The sequence below is a fragment of the Pipistrellus kuhlii genome, unplaced genomic scaffold (assembly GCF_014108245.1).
Source record: "Pipistrellus kuhlii isolate mPipKuh1 unplaced genomic scaffold, mPipKuh1.p scaffold_m20_p_1, whole genome shotgun sequence".
Lineage (NCBI taxonomy): Eukaryota > Metazoa > Chordata > Mammalia > Chiroptera > Vespertilionidae > Pipistrellus > Pipistrellus kuhlii.
The window spans coordinates 102,023,197-102,048,807 of record NW_023425404.1 but is presented as its reverse complement, the minus strand read 5'-3'; the positions used below and the strand labels follow the sequence as shown (position 1 = coordinate 102,048,807).

Genomic DNA, 25,611 nt, shown 5'->3' with positions numbered 1-25,611 from the left:
ACTTTGACTTTCACTCTGGAATTAATAAGTCCACAATCTTATGCTCCTAGAAACAGTGTAGGAGAAGGCAAGTTCCCCTCTTCTCCCTCATACTTCTTCTGGCTCCTGTAATAATTGACATGAAACAAAGTAAAAGGAGAAAATAGCCAAATTTATTACATTTGTATAATCAGGGGCTCCAGAAGAGTGTGGGATCTGGGGATGAGTAGGCAGTTGAAGGGTATGTACCATCTTGAGGTAAGGAGAAAGGGGCGTTGGGAGCTCACTATTTGGGAGTTTCCAAGGGCCAGAAAGCAGTTCACAAGGGATGAAAATAGTTAATATTTAGTAAACAAATGTTTGTTGGGCCAACTTGAAACAATAGGACACAGATAGAACTTTGATCAGACGGGCCTTGCTCTTTCTCCCTATCTATCACAAATAGTTCGTATTGAACTATAGTTATCTATGATGTTAACTTTTTTCTAGAGAGGTTCTCCTATCTGATTTTTAGGCAATAAGGGCGAAGGACAAAGGTTTTTCTCTAAGTCTAATTTATTGGAATTAATAAACGTAATCAAAATCCCAAAAACATATTTTGGGGTGGCCATCTCTGCTATCCCTCAATAGAAATTTTGAGTGTTTTGTGCTTTTTGCAGCAGACACCAGCACAATGTTTGCCATGCAGATGAACAATTTGGCAATTGAATAAAAATTAAAAATAAATTCTTGTCCTGGCCAATGTTGCTCAGTTGTTAAGAGTGTCCACTTAAGGTTCCCAAGTTCAATTTCAAGTCAAAGGCATGTACCTGGGTTGCAGGTTTGATTCCCACCTGTTCAGAGTGTTTGCAGGAAGCAACCAATCAATGTATCTCTCTCACATTGATTTCTCTCTCTCCCTCCCTTTCTTCCTCTCTACCTCTCTCACTCTCTGAAAATCAATGGAAAAATATCCTCAGGTAAAAATTAATAACAAAATATAATAATAATAGATTCTTTTTTTTAAATCTTAATTTAATTTGAAAATAATACTATTTTCTGATTTCCTTCAATGCATTAAACAAGCAAAAAAAATAAAAATGAAACTCAAGGATACAAGAGGCTCTGCTCTGAGACTAGTTTAGAAAATTAATAATGGGAAAAAATTACTAAATTCTACATTAAAAGATATGAATTTCCTTTGGATTTTGTACAGAAGAATGAAGCTAAACTTTTGAAAACCAATCTGATATTTAACAAAATACAATTATGTATGTGTATAGAGCAAGATAAACACTCAGATCTTACTATTCCTTTGCACATTTTCAAATAATATTGATCAATATCATAAAAGTATACTTTTTAATTCACATTTTAATTTTTGTAGCAAAACTCTAAGGAAATCAATTTTTAAATGTATTTTCCACTTTTTATTGAGATACAATTTCCTTTATATATAAATCAACCCTTTAAGGGTACAATTTGTAGTTTTTAATATATTTACCAGTATCTAATTCCAGAACTTTTTCATCTTCCCCAAAAGAAATTCCATATCCATTTGCCACCACTCCCTATATCTTCTTCTCAGGGGGTTAATATATATTTTTACTTTTTTGGGGGGGTGGGGGGAAGAGAAGGAACCAAGGAAAAGAAAAATAAAATACACACACACACACACACACACACACACACACACACACACAAATTAGGGCTTTTCCCCCCAAAAATATAATTTTTCCCAAGGGCTTTTCTTTAACTTTTAGAAAAGTAAGCCATTATCTTTTGATGCATTCTTGCAGATTTGTTTTCATTTATAAGGTGGTTACATTCTGCCAGATCCTCATTTGTTACTAGCTATACATTTGATTCTAGCAGTTACTGGACATCATTTTCATTGACTTAGTGAAATCCCAATTTTTATAAATGAAATAAAAGTTCTACTTCACTTAGATATGCAATAATTTGTAATGCAAAAGTGATGATCAAAGGTATCTCTAGATTGATCTATCTGATCACCTATACTGGTATTAAGTAGAAAGAGATATTTGAATGCAGTTAATTATAGATTCATTAGTGACTATTTTAGTGCCCATTTCTGCCGCTTTTTAAATGGTCTTATCATTTCAGAGACTTGAGTAAAGAATACTAGGTTAAAACCCCTTTGTATATCACACAAGATTTTATACATTTTTACCTCTTGAAATATACTTCCCCCCCCCACTTATGCAATTGATAATTGTGAATATTGTGTAATAGAAATTAATTTTACTTATTGCTGATAAGAAAATTAGTATTTTGTCAATATTTACCATTTTAGGCTTTACTTAACTGATAGCATAACAAAGTTGCTGAGTTAATACTTGGTTGTTGCACAGAGGTCTCTATGTACTGTGAAGACCATTCTGTCAAGGTGAAACTCTCTGGTCTCTCAACTTCGAGTTCCAGAATTTTGAATTTTGACTATAATTTTAAGTTCCTTTTTTATCCCTTGTTACTCCCTAACAATGTCTCATTTCCCCCCCTCACTGTGGTGCCAGTGAAACCATTTATCAGAGTGGATTAAAAAAATTCTCTCTAAGTTGGTCCTTCTTTTTCTGTTTTCAAGTTCTGCATTTTTAGCTGATTCATTCACTTAACAATTATTTATTGATAAGATTCTTCATGAATAGTAATAGTGGCCAGAAATGGTGATAAGATCTAAAGATTCAGTAGCAAATGAGATATGGTTGTTGTCCTTGTTGAATGTATACAGTAACAGGGAGATAGACACTTATAATAGGAATTTATGGATTCAATTTGTTGTGGCAAATTATGTGTCTGGTATTGGTATGAGCAGTAAATAGAGTCCCATTATGTATCTGAGGACTGTTTCAGCAAAGGAAGCCCCATGTGCTCTTGGATGCCGTCCATCAGGCTCACTTTCTGTCAGCCCATGCTCCATGGATGAATGGTGGTGCATGTTGGACTATTTTGTTATATGTGGGCTGCTGTTCTGATTCTTGTACATTATCATTTAGTCTGTAAACTATTAAAATGTTAAGGTAGATTCATCACTAGATAGTTTTTTAAAAAAAAGATACTTACATATATGTGTATATGTATCCTATATCCTATATAATAAGAGAGGAATATGCTAATTATCCATTACACCGTAATGTCACAACCAATCTACAAATGGTGGAGAGATACAGGAGGATGGAGCAGTGGTTGGAGAGCTACCAGAGGTGGTGAGCAGGTAGCCAGCTGAGGCAAGTGGTAGCGAGCTACTTGCACATGGATTCGGGCTCAGGGCTGCAAGTACATACACACATGAGTATGCATTTACTACATAAAGATGTGGAAAGTGCCGTTATTTTTGTGTTTGCAAAAAATACTTTTGCAGTTATTCTTGAGGTCTGAGGATTTTTCTACATTTCTATCCATTTTGGATAATATAGACTGTTCTGGCTAAAGAGCTGCATTGAAAATTTACTGGAAGAATATTTCCTGTTAATAAAAAATGTATTGCTGTATGGTTTCTTGTATTACACCATCAGCTAATTTATTCAACATGAGGAGCTTGAATTTTTTTGTTCAGTCAGCTTTGTGTGTTCACTTATTTGTATGCTATGCTTTCTTGCTGCTTTTATGGCCTTGAAATAATTTCCTGTTACTTATTTGTAAAATAATTCTATTGTTTTACTTCAACTCTCTTTTTACAACACACCCACATATTCAAAGCTTTGTGTATATTCTGTAGGTTAGACAAATACTATTATTTTTCTCTGAATGGAATTTCCTATTGTGCCTGCTGTAGTCAGTACAGCAGGCACAAAATTTTGTCCAAGCACAACTAAGCTATTGGTAGTTCTTTAGACATATTCACTTATCTTGGTCATGTTTCTGTGTCTTAGATTCTGTTATTCCTTCTTCCTAAAATATTTTCTCATCATCCTTAAATTATTTATTTAAGTTGATTTCCAAAATCTTTTGATGAAGGCTTCTCTAATATCCCAAAGTTGAGGTTATTGTCACACATCTTTGTTCCTATACTACCCTTATATCATATAGACCCTAGATGGATTCTGGGGGGTGGAGTGGGGGCCATTCCTATGTTTCTGTGCAAAGAAGCTGCATGAGGTGCAGATTTGGTCCAAGATCTTTGGGCAGACATTTTTCTAAGAAATTTGCAGTTTTACCTTGTGGCCTTTCTGAACTGAGCGTTCTTCCATCACAGCACTTACACCTTGTAATTAATTTGCTTATCTTTCTCTCCATAGATATTATATTCTAATATCTTTGAGGGCATGACATATTTATCCTATTTTTTTTTTTTAAATATATTTTATTGATTTTGTACAGATAGGAAGGGAGAGATAGAGAGTTAGAAACATCGATGAGAGAGAGTCATCGATCAGCTGCCTCTTGCACACCCCCTACTGGGGATATGCCCGCAACCAAGGTACATGCCCTTGACCGGAATCGAACCCGGGACCTTTCAGTCCCCAAGCCGACGCTCTATCCATTGAGCCAAACCGGTTTTGGCTATTTATCCTATTTTTAATATTTCTTAATCCCAGTGACTAGAATAGTGTTTGAAATTATTGAAATGAATGACCAAATTATGGAAATGAAGCACACATTTATGTGTAATAGCAACATTGGTGAAATAAGATAGGCCATAGTTTTCTCAGAGATTTTCGTTGAGCTTGTTTTGATATTAAGCTAAAGATTTTCTCTTAACAAATTCTCACTTTTTCTTTTTTCTCGTGAAGGTTGCAGTGAAACTATTTATTTATACTTAGTAAATCATTTATTTTAAACCACTTAATGTAATTAAATTTATTGGGATACATTGGTTAAAATTATATGTTTCACTTGAAATTATATTTTTCAAGTATACAATTCTATGATACATCATTTCTGTAGAATAAACTTGAAAACTTTTTCTCAATAAAGAAATACTGGGAAGAACTAGGAATGACCTACATACATAAAATTAAGAATTTCCTCTTGAGTTAAATCATTTTAAAGCAATGAATTTTTTTTCAAATATACAATTAAATTTCTGAATTGATTGTTAGGTCAATGTAAATTTGGTAAATACTGCAAATGTTTAAAATTTCAAAATTATAATTTGACTTCTTGATCTTTTCCTGGGATTTCTGAAGGCTATTTCTGAGAAAATTATGGCTTTAAGAATGTATTGCTTTCTTATAGGCTTCCATTTATTTAATAAGTCCATATTATTCTTTCAAGACCCAGGAATTCTAATTCTATGTTGTTCATTATAGATAATTTTAGTTTCCACTTATTTTCTGTTAGTTCAGATGTACAGTAATAAGACAGTGAGAATATTCTCATTTTTGACAGCATTACTATTTTACATCATATACTTTTGAGATGTCATAAGCAGAAAAAAGATACTTTTCTTTTGTAATAGGATATCTTAATCTTATAAGACAGTAACCCGTTTCAATCATTGGTCATATATTTTTTTCTACTCAGGCTTTTGGTCATTTAGTAAAATATTTTCTATCAATAACATACGTTCTATTTTCATGGGATTTTTCTATATTTGTGTTAGTTATTTACCATTTTGCTTCTATATCTTCTAAAATAAAGATCTTTACTTTTAATTTAGTGACCCTTCTTGAAAAACTTACAAAAAGAAAGAAAGAAAAACTTACAAATTAAAATCTGAAAGTCTTTTCTGATTTATCAGATGTTAAAGTGAATACAATTGGAATGGCTTATAGAAAACTCTGGCCTCTCTATTTATAGACTTCCCTCTTTAATCCATACTGTATATTCCTACAAGAAAAATCTTCCTAAAGTGTTCCAGTAATGTTATTTCCCTACTCAAAACCTCCAGAGGTGCACCATGGCTTATTAAATTAAATTCAAGCCTGCTCTCTGACATTCATGGCCCTCCAAACCCCAATAAGATTCTCTTCTCTGAACTATGACTATTCCTCTGCTCACACTTGCTTACAACATTAAAACAGAAGTATTAGCTTGCACAGATTCTACTCTTTTCTTTTTTCACTCTGTGTATTTTCTTGGGCTTGCTCTTCCTGCAGCACTTGCTCTTGTATCCTTTCTGATTGTTCAAATTCTATTGGTTCTTCAGAATCCATTTCAGAAATCCATGTTTGTAAGAAGTCTCTCCTGATATATTTATTGTGCCAGGTATTAGTTAAGGGCAAATGAATGAAAAAGTTAAAATTCTTGTTATTAAGGGCTTATTTTTTGGCAGGTATAACAGATCATAAATAAGTAAACACATAAGTATATACATATTAAGTGAAATGGCTATGAAGGAAAATATTGAAGTATGAAGTTACAGAGAGAGGGCTGACTTAGATATTGAGGGTGATCGGAAACATGTTTTTTCAGATGAGGGACATTTTTTATTTATTTATTCATTTTTTAAATATATTTTATTGATTTTGTACAGAGAGGAAGGGAGAGAGATAGAGAGTTAGAAACATTGATGAGAGAGAGTCATCGATCAGCTGCCTCTTGCACACCCCCTACTGGGGATATGCCCGCAACCAAGGTACGTGCCCTTGACCTGAATCGAATCCGGGACCTTTCAGTCCCCAAGCCGATGCTCTATCCATTGAACCAAACCGGTTTCAGCAAGATGAGGGACATTTTTAAAGGACACCTAGAGGAATAAGTCATGAAAATTCCTAGGAGAAGAATAGACACTGGGAAGGGTGACTTCAAGACTTGTAGGGCAGCAGCAAGCCTGGCATATTTATACAACAGACAAGAGGCTAAAGAGGAGTGTGTGTGGGGGGGGGGAAGGGGGGGATGTCAGTAAAAGAGATTAGAAAGAAGTAAGCCCTGGGGGGCAGCCGAAGGGCTTCGACTTTCAATATGTAAGGTATAAGGAAGCCACGGAGGGTTTTGAGCAGGGATGTGACCACTCTGGCCACTGCCTTTGAATAAACAGTAAGGACACAGGGGAACACAATAGCTATTTTGATCAAGATTTGATGGTGGCTTGAACCTTGGATTTGGGGTAAGGAGTGACTAGAAATCACAAAGAAAAAGATCAGAAGCATTTTTGAAGAATCTTCAACTTCAAAGTGACCATTACTATTTTTTTTTTTAAACAGTAATATGTTCCAGGTTATTTACTAAGCTCTTTACTTCCATTATCCATATTTAAACTTCAAAACAACTCTGTAAAGTATAGGTATTATTATTGTTACATTTTATAACATGTAGCACTTGGAAAATGGAGAAATTGAATTATAAGGAAATATGTGCCTATCTTCCTGTATTGTTAGAGAAGGTAAAAAAAAAAAAAAAAAAAAAAAGAAAATGGTCAGGAATAAATACATAAGAATGTTAATAGTGGTGTAGAATGTTAATAGTATGATAATTCTGTATTTATATTAAATACTTATCTCCCTCTTTTTAAAGAATAGATGCTTGTTTTATTTTGCTCATTTTAAAATTATTAGAATTCTAAGAGTATTGCTTTTATAATCTGATAAACATTAAATGTGAAAATTATGAAATTTAACCCAATTTACTGGACTTTTATATTTTCTAGTTGATAAAGTATGCAATTTTAGTTCAGACTTAGTTTCAAATTTTATCACTTTGGGCAAATAATGTGCCTAATCCATAAATGAAAGTTAATAATCCCAAGGTTTCAGGCTTGTCAGGACATAAGTGGATAACAAAATGATGGTCATAGGCACAATGCCTGAGGTGAGTGTTTTTAAGTAGGTTTCAATAATTACACATAATTAGTTAAGGATCACTTTAGATACTGGCTGAATATAGGTCAGAATTGTTTAGTGAAAAATTCCACTGATGTTAGTTGCAAACACGTTGATGTCCATGTTAGTACTTCTGAATTCAAATTTTAGGATCAGGTCCAATTCCATCAAAATTATCCTGTCTAATAAGGAGGAAATATGCTAATTGATTGTCATTCCAACACACAAGATGGCCACCCTCGTGTGGTCAAAGATGGCTGCCACAAGATGGCTGGCAGCAGAAGGCGATCAGGCCTGCAAGAAAGGGCAGTTGGGGGACCAGAGTGTCAAGGAAGAGTAGTTAGGGATGACTGGGCCAACAGGGGAGGGCAGTTAGGGCAATTGGGCTGGCAAGGGAGTTGTTAGGGAGTGATCAGGTTGGCAGGCAGAAGCATTTAGGAGCAATCAGGCAGGCGAGCAGTTGGGAGTCAGCAGTCCTGGGTTGTGAGAGGGATGTTCAATGGGATTAGGCCTAAACGAGCAGTCAGAGATCCCTCTAGGGGTCCCAGATTGGAGAGAGCACAGGCTGCGCTGAGGGACACCCTCCACCCTGTGCATGAATTTTGTGCACCAGGCCTCTAGTTGCAATTATAACATTATATGTGGCACTATTATGAGTGCCAGTTAAGATATTCTTTTTTCTTTTATATATTTTTTAAAAACAGCAGGCAAAAATATTCTCTTCAGTTCTTTCAGTGTTTCCCTGTATAGTTAATAAATTTAAAAAGTCATAAAATAAAAACTATAAAAAGTAGTTGTGTGCCCCCTTAAAGTAATGACCTAGAGTCCCTCATCTTCCTAACCATATGCTGTATTTTGAATATCTAGTACTCCAAATGATTTGCATGCTATTCTTTTGCTCTGAGCCCTATGTCCTTCATTTAGAGATCTGTTTTTGTTTGTTTGTGTGTTTTTTTTTTTTAATATAAATTGGGTTGTTTAGGGATAAAGGAAAATTGGAGCCTGTGTCTAAAGGCTGAGCTCAAAAAGCACAGGAGCTGCTGGATTTACTTTTTTTTTTTTTTTTTTTTTAAAGGACCCAGGGATTTGATCCCATTCTCCACAACTCTAAGGGAGTCTCTCTCTTTCTCTCTCTCTCTCTCTCTCTCTCTCTCTCTCTCTCTCTCTCTCTCTCTCTCTCAATATATATATTGATTTCAGACAGGACAGGAGAGCAAGAGAGAGATAGAAGTATCAATGATGAGAGAGAATCATTGATTGGCTGTCTCCTGAATGCCCCCTATTGGGGGATCATGCCCACAACCCAGGCATGTGCCCTTGATCAGAATCAAACCTGAGACCCTTCAGTCTGCAGGCAGACACTCTATCCACTGAGTCAAACCAGTTAGGACTAAGGAAGTTTTTAGGAGCTTTGTGTCAGGATCAAATGGTCAGGTCAGTTCAGCACCTCACATAGTTTTCTCTCTCTCCATAGACTTCACTGTGTACACCCAGAAAGGATTCTTTCTCAAATTTAAATTCTCCTTAGGGAATTTTTTAAGGTTTTGCTTCAAATTCAAGGTCTATTCTCTATTTAAATATCTGGATTTAAGATAAATTGTTACCTTATCCCCAGACTTACGTTTGCCTATGACATCAACACCAGACTCTGCTGTGGCACTTTGTGTCTAGACTGGTTCCATCCACAAGGCAACTCTGACACCCTTAATATAAGCTCAAATATGAGAACAATCTATTCTTGTGAGTAGCAAGTCCCTGGTTTATTTTCTTAGCTTATAGAAATGGGGTGACCCTGAGGATTTTAAATCTTTGGAATTTTTGCTGTTACTAGTAAAGACTTTTAGGTGCTAATATATATCCTTTTTATACTAGATACAACTTGTTCCTCATAATTAGCATGGTAAGGAGTTACAAACCAAGGTTGGCCCTACCAAAAACTGTCAGATTCTTCTTAGAAGGCAGGAGGGATATCTGTGGAGCATTAATAGCCAACTCTACAGTTGGCAGGAGACTGCTATCCCCAGAAATTGCTGAAAGAAATTCCCCACATTGTTGCTTAAATATATATTTTATGGATTCAATGATGAGAGCCATTTAGTGAAGAATAATATACTTTGAACAACATTTCAATTTCATATATTATAGTTGCTGTCTCTTGCTAAATGAGAAACAGACATCTAAAAATATATGACTTACCAACTTCAAGTTTTTTATTCTTGCAGCATTCTAAATGAATTCTCTTCATGAAAATTTATATTTTACATGAGGAAGGTCCTAGTTCTTAAAAACAAATTTCAACCAACCTCAGTTTTTTAGCAGTCAGTTTAAAAATTAAGATAACCAAAATCTTATAACATAAGCTAAGTTATATGATGTTATATAAACAAATATAAGTATAAAATTTATGAAGCTTAGAAGTAATGATATTTAAATATGTTAACATACATATTTTTATTAAAACCTTTGAATCATACTTCTGAAACTATATCCTCAGGAATAAAATAGATATAGTATTTTAAATACAGACAAAATATGAATTTATATTTGTATATCTCTTTGTTGTTTCTTAGAAAGCTTTTCTTCCAGGTTACTGTTTATAGAAATGCTTTCAGGGTAGAAAGGAAGGTGTCATTGCCTTTACAGTACAGATAAGGTATTTCTTCAATAAAACATACCTGAAAAATGACAGAAATGGATCTAGAGCCTTCTGACTCCTCACATTATTTTGCTTCTGTTGAAATAATAAAATAATATTTTTCTGCTAAAGACAAAGCACATGAACTATTTGTTCAATAGGCAGAACCCATTATGTTCCTTTGAGGCACCAGGAATGTGAAGTAAATCAGACAGCCTTGGCCCTCAAAGGATGAATGTTCTGATAAATAATCTGTATAGACTATTCTATAACCAACCTGGATATCACAGGCACAAATAAATAGGCTCTAGTTCCTTTAACAACATTTTGCAGTCTTATATTTCCTTCTACAATGTTATTAATTGAGCAAGGAGGAGCTCATGAATCCAGATTGTATTATCTTGTAGGATTGGCTGGTTGCCCTCTGTAGAAAGGGTATTCTCCGAGGAACTGGAAACCCCATATTCATTCTTTGCATCTCATACTAACTTGTTGTAAAATTTTAAAATATATATAATTTAACTTCCCAGTCCTGTGTTGTTGTTGTGTATTTACTAACTTGTTATACAATTTAAAAAAATATTTATAATTTAACTTCCTAGTCCTGGGTGATGGTGGTTGTTGTTGTTGTTGTTGTTGTGTGTGTGTGTGTGTTGTGTGTGTGTGTGTGTGTGTGTGTGTGTGTGTGTTTCATTTATAAAATCATCAAAAAAATCAGCTCACCTAATTTACAGGTCTGATGTAAGGAAAAATATAGTCCTTCATATATAAAATTAAAATTAAAAAATGTAAGAAGACTGAGCAATGCAGGGTAATAATGTCTAGTTCTGGTTACTAATGAAGAAATTACTAGCAGATAACTGCAATCATAATAAAAACTACCACACTGACCATACCCAGTTAGTGCTGTAGCCACTGGGAACAGAGGGAAAAAGTAAGCCCAGCTAATGGAAGCTTCGGAGGTGAGAACATGTAATTGTCACTCTGAAGACCCTGACATTCCAAGTATGCTTTGTCATTACAGCCTTACAGGCTGAGGAAAATGGGAATACCATTTTTCCTTTACCTTAAGCTCTTAATATAAAGGCACACTTATTGTAAAACCAAACCAAGTGGGGATAAGTTTTTGTTAGAAATGGATGATAAATTCAACATTTCAAGACAGTAATGGACATCAAAGCACTATATTTGCATTCAGTTATACACTAAAGGAAAGGCAATGTTTTTGATAAGCAAATTGAGAATATATTTCCACTCTCTGATTGTTTCCATCATGGCCTGTATTATATCATATTTTACTTATGATTACAACTGTGAAGGAGCAACATGAAGGAAGAATGAGGACACTGGAGACAGAGTCACGTGGAGCACTCATGAAAATTCAATGCCGTTGGCATTCTCTAAAGTAGGCCAGTTTATGCTTTATTAAATTTATATATCATAGTCACTTATTAACCTGTATTTGAGTATTATAATTAGATAAATCTGAATTTTTCATCAAAGCTCTTGTACAGCATCTACCACATGTAACAGACAAATAGTATCAAGTTAAAAGATCTTCCAAGAAGTTTCTTCCTCAGATTTCATTGTCCTTTATCATATATTTCACAGCTCTGTCTTGCATACATCTAGGATTTTCTAACTAAATGACCTATTTTTATCTTTGGTTGCTATATCAGCAAAAGATGAAAAATCTCAGGTCTAAGTAGAATACTCAGAGCATTGCCTTAGGAACTGTATCTGAATCCCCTGCTGTTAGAATTTCAAGGATGGGTATTTGAAGAAATGGCACAGAGAACCTTATGTTTTTCAAAGGAATAGGATGGCTGCATAGACAGACTAAAAAAACAACACTCTCTCAAGTGCAAATTACATGAACTATGAGCAGAGAGTCCCCTCTTAATGTAAAACCTCAGCACAGTAACTTGAGACATATTTGATTGTTCCTGGAGACAGGAAGACTTCTTTGGAGGGCATTTGAAAACATTATTCAAAAAGAACACTGAATGGGTTATATGAAATATTAACTATACATTCAAGTATGATATAAGAACACTCTAGAGAAATAGGAATGCATTTGATTGTGGATTTCAGTAAATGGATGAAAGGAGTAAATTCATATTTTTTCACTGTTGAGAAATATGATTTGTACCTTTTTTATTTCTTGATGATTGGTTGAAAAGAGTGGATATTTTGGTTAATTTTAATCACAAATTTTAGCTTTTGTGAAAATATATTTTTCAATGTTCCAAAATAATATACCATAGTAATTAAGATTACTTTTTTTTTTCTTTTCATGTAAACATCAACACTTTTGGTATGGAATGGCTTTTCTGTGCATTTTTATACTGATATTTTTACTTTGCTCAGGAAGAAAACATCCAATTCCTCTTTAAATCCCACAACTATAATGGCAGAATGGTAATTACCAGATCTATGGTGTTCCAAATCAGATATTCATATAGTTCCTTATAGTTTGATAATGGCTTTATAATTTAGATTCAAAAGATTTTTGACAGGTGTGGGATAATTGTATTACTCTGAAATATTAGAAGTTGAAAATTTGAAACATTACTGCAGTCCTATAAATCAAGCAATTTCCCTTTGTGTTTGTAGTGCAACGTATTTCCCCTTGTTGGAAACAAGTGCATCAGCATAAAAGCCTCTTGAACAAGAAAAATGTATATTGATCACTGTAAGTGCATTTCTGTAATACCCTGAAGTTATTGAAGTTGACCCTATAAACCATGCTTTATTTCTGACAATATAATCTTTTCATGTGTTGCTATTTATTGATTTATAGTTTAATAGAGGTGCAAAAATAATTTTTATTGCAAAAAACACATGTAAGACCATGTCTTACTATTTGAATTTGTTTGTAGCATTAGGAAAACATCACAAGCATTATACTCAGAATAAGAGTTCACAGATTACTCACCAAAGCTTTTACAACACTTTTGTCCTCCAACAATGTGCTGAAATAGATATGTGTGCTGAATCATCTGCATTACCACAAAGTACACTTGGCTAGAGAACATGTAGGGAAAATAGATTCTAGAGAGGAAGGCTATTTGTGTTATAACCTGAATTCTAGTTTTTCTCAGACTTACTATCTCATTTCTTTGCACTGCACATTTTCCGTTTGGAAAAAGGTGATAACATTAGCCTTCATGTAGCTCAATGGATGTTAGAGAACCAGCTGAGGCAGCACGTACAAATAGCTCACAGAGCTTTGAAAGAAAGATGCTGTGCAGATTCAGGTAAATTGTACGGCAAAGCTACTGGCTAAGGCAGGTACTTCTTCATTGATATTTAGTTTCTTCTGATTTATACTGATATTTTTACTTTGCTCAGGAAGAAAACATCCAATTCCTCTTTAAATCCCACAACTATAATGGCAGAATGGTAATTACCAGATCTATGGTGTTCCAAATCAGATATTCATATAGTTCCTTATAGTTCGATAATGGCTTTATAATTTAGATTCAAAAGGTAAAAACAGGCTGTCTGCCAAAAGACATGGAGTACCGTGAAGAACTGACATCGACTGCAGGAATTTAGCTCTGTCTCCCATTTCTGCATTCTCGATGATTAGGATTAAGTAATGACTGACTGCCACGATGGATTGATAGAAAGATCATTTGCTGCATGATTCATAGCCCACTCTTCCCCCTTGGCTACTTGTAAACTATCTTTTCTTTTTCTTTCTTTCTCTTTTATCTTTAATATCTTAAACTCTGGGTTTAAAGGCTGATGAAGATGTTCTATTGTCTTATACAGAATTGTGCATAATATAATGCAGGTGTTTGAATATTAGAGAAACATAATTAGCTGGATTAAATTGCCAGTCATTTAAATGCAAATGATTTGTTATACCTTTATGCAGTGACTTTTTCACAATTTATACCAGATCTTTTAGTGAAAGTAATAAAGATGAATTAAGAGCTTTACATAATCAGTATGATTCAATCACACTAAATGCAATATTAAAAATACAACTTAACTAATTTATAATTCAGGCCAAAAATCTAATACTTAGGGAAATTATAATTATTTTTGACTCCCCATATGATTTTTGGTAAGCTAATTTAGGATTACATGGGTATGGGGTTTGTAATTTATTCATAAAATAAAGCAAGAGAAAGTGATATCTATATGAATTTTTTAAAATTCTTAATTTTGTTGTATTTTTCAATAAATTAGGTTGACCAAACAGAAAGTAAACAATTGAAGCCAATTAACTATTTAATACATATTAGTGCAATTAAAGATAGATAGATACAATATCTTGTGAGAATATTGAAATAGAAAACTATTTCAGAATTTTAGAATTTCTGTCAGGGGTATTTTTGAAGCTAAAATAGCTCCCCCAACCCATTTAACTGCTCTCCCCCAAACTATCTATGTATGTTAGTTTCCAAATATTCTAGTGTATTTGAAAGTTGACTTCTTTGCATCATGGGGTTGATTCAAAGTCCTGGGTCCATCTTCAGTAACTCCCCACTATATACTAAAAAAGGCTAATTTAGTAGTTCATGTTTTTTGCTTTTCTTTTTTTTTTCTTCTTTCCTAGGCACAATCTCTGCTTCCCCTTTAGGTCTCTCTCTCATTCTCTCTCTCTCTCTCTCTCTCTCTCTCTCTCTCTCTCTCTCTCTCTCTCTCTCTCTCTCTCTCTTTCTCTCTCTCTCTTTTTCTCTCCCCCTCCGCCTCTCACGCACACACATTTTTCTGCTTATGCTAATTTATCGTTATTTCCATTTGTCCTTTAATCCTCTAATTTACATGCTCTGGTGTTTCATTTTCCATACACAGGACACCTTATTCCCTCACAGTGCCTGAGCTCAGGTTTTCCCTAGTATGCAACACTCCCCTCCTAATCTCCGTCAGTCTCAAAGTGAATTCTTCCATGAATACACCAAAACTAACATTTTTCTCCTTGAAACTACTGTTGCAAACCACAGTTTAGCAAATTGCCCTATGTAACTTGGTGATCCTCAATAATAAAAGTTTAATATGCTAAGTGTCTGGTCCACCAGCCAGCCATTCAACCAATCAAAACATAATATGCTAATGATATGTTAATGCTGCTCAACTGCTTGCTATGACGTGCACTGACCACCAGGGGGCAGATGCTCTGACCAGTAGGTTAGCTTGCTGCTGGGGTCCAGCCGATGAGGACTGAATGAGATTGGAAGAACACGCTCTGGAGCCCTCCCTGATTCCCTCCCCCTGTGCTTGGCCAACCTCCCACACACCTTCTTGGCCCTGATTGTGCACTGGCCGGGTCCCTCAGCCTGGCCTGCACCCACTTGCAATCTTGGATGTTGGAGAGCCAATTTTGGCCTGATCCTGCAGGGACCCCAATGGTGCATGAGTTCATGAACTGGGCCTCTACTATAAAAATAAATTACTAATGTAAAAATTTGAAATGAGAGGTAATTAGAATATTCTTCCTATTTGAAGTCACTGTTGAAAGTGATGTTTTGCTTCTGATACTATTTAGTTCGACACTTTATTTTTGCATATCTCTGAGGGTTTTAGAATTAACAGATGTTCTGAGATCCTAAAAATACTATGACCTGAGTGCAACCTATTTGGTAGTTCATATACTTCACATGTGCATTCCATATTTATAGCATGCTTACAATCATTTGTATTTACAACATATATGCAGACAGATTCCAAGTGTCAAATCTCTAAAATAATGTGTTATTCCTTAGAGCAAATAGAAAGTAAGAAAATCATTTATGCTGCTTTTCAACAACTGTTTGAGTCTGTTACATAATAAGACATATTGTTTCTTTGAATTTTCTTTTTAATGCTTTTATGGAATAACTAGAGGCCCAGTGCACGAAAGGCATGTGCATGGGGAGGGGGATGGGAGGTTCCTCAGCCCAGCCTGCACCCTCTTGGAATCTGGGACTGCTGGCCCCTAACTGCTCACATGCTTGCCTGATCACCCCTAACCACTCTACCTGCCTGCCTGATTGCCCCTAACCACCTCTGCCTGCCTGATCCTCCCAAACCATTATGCCTGCCTGCCTGCCTGATTGCCCTTAACCATTCAACTGCCTGCATGATCACCCTTAACTGCCTCTGCCTCCCTGATCACCTCTAACCACTCGCTGTGGGGTGGCCTACCAAAGTGAGAGACCATGGTCGTTCTGGTCTCTGGTCATTCTGGTCATTCTGCCATTTCAGTCACTGGGTTTTTATTATATAGGATAATTTACAAAATACAGATTATAAGGAGCAGCTATAAGGTTAAGCCTTGGTCTGACCCGTGTTAGGGCCACAAACAAGTCCCAGCTTGGAGGGCAGAGCCCTCCTAGCATAATTAAGATTGACCTTATAGCCCTGGCCAGTTTGGCTCAGTGAATAGAGCATCAACCTGCGGACTGAAGGGTCCCGGGTTCGATTCCGGTCAAGGGCATGTACCTTGGTTGTGGGCTTATTCCCAGTGGGGGGTGTGCAGGAGACAGCTGATCTATGTTTCTTTCTAATTGATGTTTCTAATTCTCTATTCCTCTCCCTTCCTCTCTGTAAAAAAACAAACAAACAAAAAAACCAACAAAAAACAATTATATATATATATATATATATTTTTTTTTTTTTTTTAAATTGACCTTATAGTCCTCCCTTGACCTAGGAAGCTAATAGGCTGTGGGTGGTGCAGCAAGTGCTGCCAAAACAAAGCAAAACTTTCAAGAATATTGTAAAGATGTTGACCACTTCCCTTGCTTTGCTTTGTGTGCTCTGATTATAAAATAAAACTTTGGCTTAAAGGCTGGATCTATCTGTGTCCTCATCCAGGCACAAATGATCCACTTAGCCCCAACTGTCTTCTTTAATCCTTCACTGACCCTCCTTAGGTTCACCCCTGTCTGTGCCAGACATGATTCAATAGATTATATTTTATTAATAGATTTTTATTAATATATTTTATTAATAAATAACATATATTTATTAATAGATTATATTTTGTATATAAAATTACTTGCTATAAAATATAATCTATATGGCACAATCTAAAATAACACATATTCCAGTATACACCAGATGCCATCAGTTTTATGTCACTAGAGGCCTGGTGCATGAAATTAGTACACAAGGGAGGTGGTCCCCTCAGCCCAGCCTGCATCCTCTCCAATCCAGGATTGGGCCTAAACCAGCAGTCAGACATCTCTCTCACAATCCTGGACCGCTGGCTTCTAATTGCTCACCTGCCTGAATGCCTGGTTGTCCCTAACTGCCCCCCCCCCCCCCCACTGGTCTGATTTCCCCTCACTGCCTCTGTGTGCAGGCCTGATCACCTCTAATTGCTCCCTGCCAGCATGGTCTTCCCCCATTGTGCCCCTTTCTAGCCTGGCCACCCCTCATGGCCACCCCGCTGGCCTAGTCACCCCACGCAGCCTGCTTGTTTTGTCATTTGGTTGTTGTTGTTGTTGTTGTTGTTGTGTGTGTGTGTGTGTGTGTGCGCGCGCGCGCGCGCGTGTGTTGGTTGAAGTTAAAATCAAAGATATCTCTGAACCTGTGATGAAAAGAGGAATAAGACTCAACCTAAGCAAAATATATAAGGATGTTTCCATCAGCATGTACTTCCAGTTTTCCACTACTTCTTCCAACTTTCAGTCACTCTATTATTTGAGAGTTTAATTCACAAACATTGAGGAATAGAACAGATGGCTGTTGAAATTCTAAGAGAATCTTGGCTGTAGGAGCATGCTTATCTTTCACAAAGACATTAAGAGATCAGATAATCTTGAAATGGGAAGTAAGTAATAATACTTATCTCACTGAGGGGTTGAGAAGATTAAAAGATACATGCAAGTAGAGTGTAGCATGATGCCTGGAAGAAAACTCTCAATGACTACTAGCAGTTACTTTTATATGATTAATTTGATGAAGAGTTTGTTAAATGTTTTCTCTCCATATTTTAAGTCCCCCCAAAATAACAGTCTTTCTTCTACTATATGTTAGAATTTTTTTCCCAAGTCTCTTTAAGATTAGAGCCATTTAAGTACAGGTAACCTATTTCTTAAGTCTTTTCTTTTGGAGGCTAAAATCCTAAGTTATTTCATCTCCTCATATGTTATGATTTATCATTCAGGCTGTTCTCTGGGTATTGAGCAGGTGTGCAATGTTTCTCTGGACAGTGAGAGCAGTATCTTTGGTGGATTGGCGAGACAGAGTCTAGTGGGATCATCATCTCCTCTTTCTTGTCTTCTCTTCTCATGCTGCTGATTGCTCTGTTTTTCTCACTGTTTTGAGGCAGTGCATATTTCATTTTGAAAAGGCTAAATTTTCTAGTTATATCAGGGCAGTTACACATTACATTTTGGGTGGCATCATTAAAATCAAATTAGCAGTCAATTCAGAATCGGAAATGATTTTATCCCCTATGTTTTTGTTTGGATGCTTTTGCCATGTTTTCTTCATCATGTATATTTGTCTTCATTTTACTTGATATTTTTTAAGTCTTAGCAAAAGTATTTCTCTTTTTCCCTATAAAAATAATGTTAACCCCCGAGATCACCTTGTCTGTTGCTGGACTAGATAGTGAAGGTATTCAAAGGGGAAGAAGAAATGGTGCACAAAGACAATGCGGAAGTCTCAGAGAACACAAACTCTCTCTTTATATCCCATTTGTTAGGACCACTTCCCCCTGTAACTACATCAGGAGACATTTGCAATAAGCATGAGTAGAAGATGGAGAAGCCATGTAGAAGCACAATCTACAAGCATTGCAATGGAGTGGACAGAGAAAAGGAGAGATTAACTGGATATGATACTATGGGCTTTGATTGAATAATAGAATAATTATTACTTTAATAAGGGTAAGAAAGTCTGGAGGATGTGGCTTGTCAAGAAGAGGAGTGTGTCTCTCCAATAGGTTTGGCCATGTTGATTTTGAATTGCAACTAGGAAGTAGGGTATAAGCAGGGATTCAAAATTTAAAACAGAAATAACAAAATAGGTCAAAGCTGGTCCAAGACATTTGGACTTATCCAGAGAAATTTTTGCAGTGATTGGATGAATTAGATTACCAATTGGGAATAAACTAAGAGGAGTGGATGGAGGTTGTAGGAAGAGCAATGATAAAATTTAAGTAACAGGAGTAGCATTATCTGGACTCATGTAATTTAAGAAGAGTAAAAATTATATAGTCAAATAAAGTGAATATAATAATAACTAATGAGAATAATTACTTAGAAGAATTGTGCAGTTTGGTAATGTGAGATAATATATCTTTATATAAACCCATATTAAAATCTACATCTGTATCTTTATACATCTATCCTATATAATAAAAAGAGTAATATGCAAATTGACCATCACTCCAACACAAGATGGCTGCCCCCATGTGGATGGCCACCACAAGATGGCCAGCAGGGGAGGACAGTTGGGAGGGACCAGGCTTGCAAGGGAGGGCAGTTGGGGGTGATCAAGCCTGCAGTGGAGGGCAGTTAGGAATGACCAGACTGGCAGAGGAGAGAAGTTAAGGGCAACTGGGACTGCAGGGAAGGTCAGTTGGGAGGGACCCAGGCCTGCAGGGGAAAACAGTTGTGGGGTAGCAGGCCTGCAGGGGAGGGCAGTTAGGGGTGACCAAGCCTGCAGGGGAGGACAGTTAGGGGCAATCAGGCTTGTAGGGGACCAGTTAGACATCAATCAGGCTTTCAAAGGAGTGGTTAGGGGGTGATCAGGCTGGCAGACAGAAGCAGTTAGAGGCAATCAGGAAGGCAAGTAGGTGATCAGTTGGGAGCCAGCAGTCCCGGATTGTGAGAGGGATGTCCTACTGCCCATTCCCACAGGGATTGGGCCTAAATGGGCAGTTGGACATCTATCAAGGGGTCCCAGATTGGAGAGGATGCAGGCTGGGTTGAGGGACACACACCCCTGTGCACGAATTTCGTGCACTGGGCCTTTAGTATATAAATATATCTAGTGACAGGAACATTGTAATGACTGGAATGACCAGTTGCTATGACACCCACTCTGGCCAGCAAACCAGCCCAATCATGGATGGGGCTGGCCCCACTCCCATTTGGCCTCTTCCACCCTGATCAAGATTGGGGAGACCAGGTAATCCCCCTGTAGCCCTTCACCCACCCAGCCCCACCTAAGATTGGCTCCCCATCCCAATTAGGTGTGGGGCTGTCAGGCCAACTGCCTTTGGTCCCTCCACATTGCTGGCCCCACTACAATCAGCCTCCCCACCCATTTAGTTCGTGGCCCTGACTTTCAGCCGGCCCAATCCCTGATGGGCCCCCATCACACTGATCAGCGTGCAGTCCCTCCCCCTGGCTGATCCTGCTCCCGATTGGCCCCCAACACCAATCAGGGGTGGGGCCAGCCATCTAATAATCCATGGGGCCTTCCTGTGGCTGCTGGTCCACGATTGACCCCATCATCCCATTCAGGGTAAAGATGGCTGGCCCACCACTCACACCCCTTCCCCATGGTCAGCTCCACCCCCAACCAACCCCCACCAACCTGATCGGCTCACACCCACCCCCAACCAGTTCCACCCCACAGCCTGTTCCCATGGCCAGCTCCACCCTCAGTTGGTCCCTCCACCCAAATCGGGGACAGGGCCTGCCAGTCAGTCTCCCGTGGCCTCTCCCCCTTGACCAGGTTGGCCAGACCCCACCTATGCACGAATTCATACACTGAACCTCTAATTTTATATAGTTTCATCTTTTAAAAACTTGAGTACACTTTTGAAGGTACTATACAAGCTACATTAGCATCATGCTTAGTGAGGAGTTAAGAAATCCATCATTATTCCAATCAAACAATACAATAATAAAATTATTAATATAATTTTATAAGATTATGGAATGGAAATCACTATTATTATTTAATATTTTTGAAGTATTCAGGAAAAAATATATTAGAAATCAAGAGTTACATCCTATCTGGTTTGGCTCAGTGAATAGAGCATTGGTCTGTGGACCCGAAGGTCCTGCGTTCAATTCTGATCAAGAGCACATGTCCAGGTTGTGGACTCGATCCCCAGTAGGGGGCATGCAGTATTCAGCCGATCAATGATTATCTCTCATCATTGATGTTTCTATCTCTTTCTTTTTCCCTCTCTCTTCCTTTCTGAAATCAATAAAAATATATTTAAAAAAATGAAGAGTTATATTTATTATTTTCAGATTATTTTTTTAATCCAGAAATTTTCTACATTGGTAAATATATCAGAAGTACTAGGAGTTCATTATTATCATCAGAACATAAATATGTATAATGAAGTATTGATAGCTTACTTTTAAAAATCAGAATTTGGAAATAAAATACATGCATTATCAAAATACATAAAATATGCAAGGTAAAGTTAAAGAACTTTATCAATAAAACTATAAGACATCGCCTTTTGTCTCTCCAAACAGCACCATGGCATTTGGCAAGAACAAGCATTTTATAAAAGGTGGCAAAACGGAAGCCAAGAAAAAAGTGGTTGATCCATTTACTGAGGATGATTGATACAATGTCAAAGTATCAACTATGCTGAATATAAGAAATATTGGAAATGCACTAGTCGCAAGAACTCAATAAACCAAAATCCCATCTAATGGTCTCAGGTTCTTGTTTTTTAAGTGAACCTAGTTGATCTGCAGAATGATGAAGCTGCATTTAGAAAATTCAAGCTAATTACTGAGAATGTCCAGAGCAAAAAGTGCTAATTATCATGGCATAGATGACCCCTTGCAAAATGTGCTTCATGGTAAAAAAAATACCAAAGTATGATTATAGTTCATGTTGAAATCAGGAATACAAATTGTTATTTGCTTCATCTATTCTGTGTTGATTTTATTAAAAAACTAGGATCCCAGAGCACAAAGTCATGCATGGGTGGGGGGTCCTGGCTGGCCATTGGGACTATTGGGGCCATCTTACCCAGTCCCGATCAGGTCTCTTCAGGGCCGGTAGGCCAAGGGGAGGAACTGTGGGAGGTTAGTTGTGGGAGCTCATTAGCCACCTGGCTGTCTAAAGGGAGGGACCACAGAAGGGTGGCTGTGAGAGTGTACTGACCACCAGGTCATGCATTGAGCATCTTCCCATTGGTGATAAGTGTGCATTATAGTGACTGGTTGACTGGTCATTCTGTCGACTGGTCGAAATGGTCGGTTAGGCTTTTATATATATAGTAGAGGCCCAGTACATGAAATTCATGTATGGGGGAATGTGTACCTCAGCCCAGCCTGCACCCTCTCCAATCTGGGACCCCTCAAAGATGTCCAACTGCCCATTTAGGCCTGATTCCACCTCGGACAGCCCTCTCACAATCCAAGACTGCTGGCTCCCAAGTGCTCGCATGCCTGCCTGCCTGTTTGTCCCTAACCTCTTCTGCCTGCTAGCCTGATCCCCCCCTAACAATTCCCCTGACAACCTAATCAATGCCTAACTCCTCCCCTGCAAGCCCGATTGCCCCTGACTGCCCTCCCTGGCCAGCCTGGTCTTCCCCAACTGCCTTCCCCTGATGTACCAGTTACCCCTAACTGCCTTCCCCTTCTGGCACAGTCACCACAAAATGCCCTCCCCTGTTGGCCTGTTCACCCTTACTGCTCTCCCTTCAAGCCTGGATCCCCCAATGGTCCTCCCCAACTGCCCTCTCCTGTAGGACTGGTTCTCCCCAACTGCCCTCTCCTGCTGGCCATCTTTTGGCAGCCATCTTGTGAGTTGGAGTGATGGTCAACTTACATATTATCTTCATATTAGGTAGGATGGGTGCAACAGTCAGATTTTGTTTGTTTGTTTTCTTTCTTTTTCTTTTTCTTTTTTTTTTAACAGACTGATTTTAAAGACCTCTTATGCTCAGCATCAATAGGTCCACCAAATCTGAAAGAAGATGACGGAAATCATGACCCAGGAGTTATGGATAAATGCAGGGGAGGGTGGGTGTGTGGGAAGAGATCAACCAATGAACTTGTATGCATCTATACATAACCTATGAACACAGACAATGGGGGGGTAAAGGTCTGGAGTAGGGGGCAGGGGCAGCTTAGGAAAGGTCAATGGGAAAAATCTGGACATATGTAATCCTTTCAGGAATATATATATTTTTTTTAATTTTTAAAGAATTACTTGAAAGAAGTAGTTAATAAGTGATTATAGATAGCTGAAGAAGACAGAAAAGATTTGTGAATTTATTGTTATCTCTATGTCTCTGTTAAAAATGTCAAAATGCTGGAGAAGCCCAAGTTTGAGTTCAGAAAACTCAAGGAGGTTCCTGGTGAAGGTAGCAGTTCTAAAAAAGCTATGGGAATGATATGGATGCTCAAGTTTAATGAGTTGATGGATATGAATCCAGTCTAAGAATTTATTTAAATCAGACTTCTAATAGTGACAAAAAATTTATTTGTTATGTTTAAAAAAATATAAAAGATTTAATGAAAAAAATTTTGTAAAAGATAAATAAATGACATTGAAGTCCCTTGGTTGAAATGCCTTAATATTATAAAAATGTTCTTTCTTCCCAAATACTTTATGATTTTATTAGAATCAACTTATCTCCTATCCCCTATAAAAAGACAGCCTTTTGGGGGGAAGACATGACTAAATAATTACCAATTTCATTTAAAGAATAAACCTTTACATTGAAAGAATAAATCAAGAAAATTATGATAAATAACCCTATCTCATAAAAGAGTAATATGCAGATTGATCATCACTCCAACACACAAGATGGCTGTCCCCATGTGGTCAAAGATCCTGCCTCCATGTGGACACAAGAGGGCCACCACAAGATGGCTAGCAGGAGAGGGCAGTTGTGGGAGATCAGGCCGGCAGAGGAAGGAAATTGGGGGCAAACAGGCTGGCAGGGGAACAGTTAGATATCAATCAAGCTGGCAGGGGAGTGGTTAGGGGGTGATCAGGCTGACAGGCAGAAGTAGTTAGGGGCAGTCAAGAAGTCAGGCAGGAGAGTACTTGGGAGCCAGCAGTCCTGGATTGTGAGAGGGATGTCCAATTGCCTGTTTAGAGGGATCAGGCCTAAACGGGCAGTAGGCCATCCCTCAAGGAGTCCCAGAATGGAAATGGTTCAGGCTGGGCTGAGGGATGCACGAATTTCATGCACCCAGCCTCTAGTAGTAATAATAATATAAAACTTTCCTTGTCAACTTCTAACGTATATTTAGAATATTGGTAAAATGATCAACAAGGAATTTAATGGGGCCAAAATTTGTTAGAGAAAGAAACCGAAGCAAATATTGCAATTTACTTTTTAGGTTAGAATTTTTACAATACTGAGAAAAATAGATAACTTAGTAAATACTGGAAATAATTTTAGAAAATATACTTAAAATATTTACTCATCATCATAGATCAAAATCAACACCCAAGTATTAAGTATTTAGATATTAAAATATTATAATGAAATTAGGTGAATAATTTTTTACTTTTGGTGCTCAAAGGCAAGAATCATGAGGAGAAATATTAAATTTATTCACTATGTAAACTTTTTTGATAAAAAAACAAAAATAGTAATAAGTGATATACTGGTAAAATATTTGCTGTGTAGATGAATGACAAAGGTTTAATATACCTAATATATAAATATAAATATGAAAGTAAATTAAAGTGATTATATAAACAAATTCACTAGCAATTAAAGATGTGCCACAGTGATACAAATCTGTGAGCAGATGGGAATTTCCATGAACTCTTTGTTGTAAGTTAAATGATAGGCACTTTTAAAAGGCAACCTGATAGTATGTAATTTGAAGATTAGCAGATATTTTAGTCCATAAAATCCACAGTGAGAAATATCTCTTAAGGAAATAATTAAAAACTTAAATATATAAAATTTATAGAAGAATTCTTTTATTAAAAAAAGCAGAAAACATTTTAAGTATATGGTTAAGGTAAAATGCATTGCTACACACACGTGCACACACACAGGAATAAGTAGCCTCCATCAAATACTTAAATCAAGTGTCTATAATATGCTCTTAAGTGAATTTTGTAGGCTACAGATATCCTATCTAATAAAAGAGTAATATGAAAATAGACAGTACCTCTGCTACACCCACAAGCCATGCACACAAGCCATGCCCACCAACCAATCAGGAGCAAATATGCAAATAAACCCGACCAAGATGGCTGCGGCCACAGAGAGCAGGAGGGAGGCTTGGGTTTCCCTGTTAATGGAGGAAGCCAAGCTTTCTGCCTGCTCTTGCTGGTTCAGGCCTACACTCAGTACTACAAAGTTCCAAAGATAGAAGATAAATAAATCCCAACAAAAATGATGGCAGCCACAGAGTTGGAGAAAGCAGGAGGCTTGGGTTG

General features: G+C 37.1%; 1 protein-coding gene and 1 pseudogene across 5 annotated transcripts in view; both read left to right on the top strand.

Annotated features, from left to right (window-relative positions):
* Positions 1–25,611, top strand: part of LRFN5 (leucine rich repeat and fibronectin type III domain containing 5) — a 272,873-nt gene that overhangs the window by 22,890 nt on the left and 224,372 nt on the right. The window lies entirely within an intron of this gene.
* LOC118730486 lies at positions 21,718–22,017 on the top strand (annotated as a pseudogene).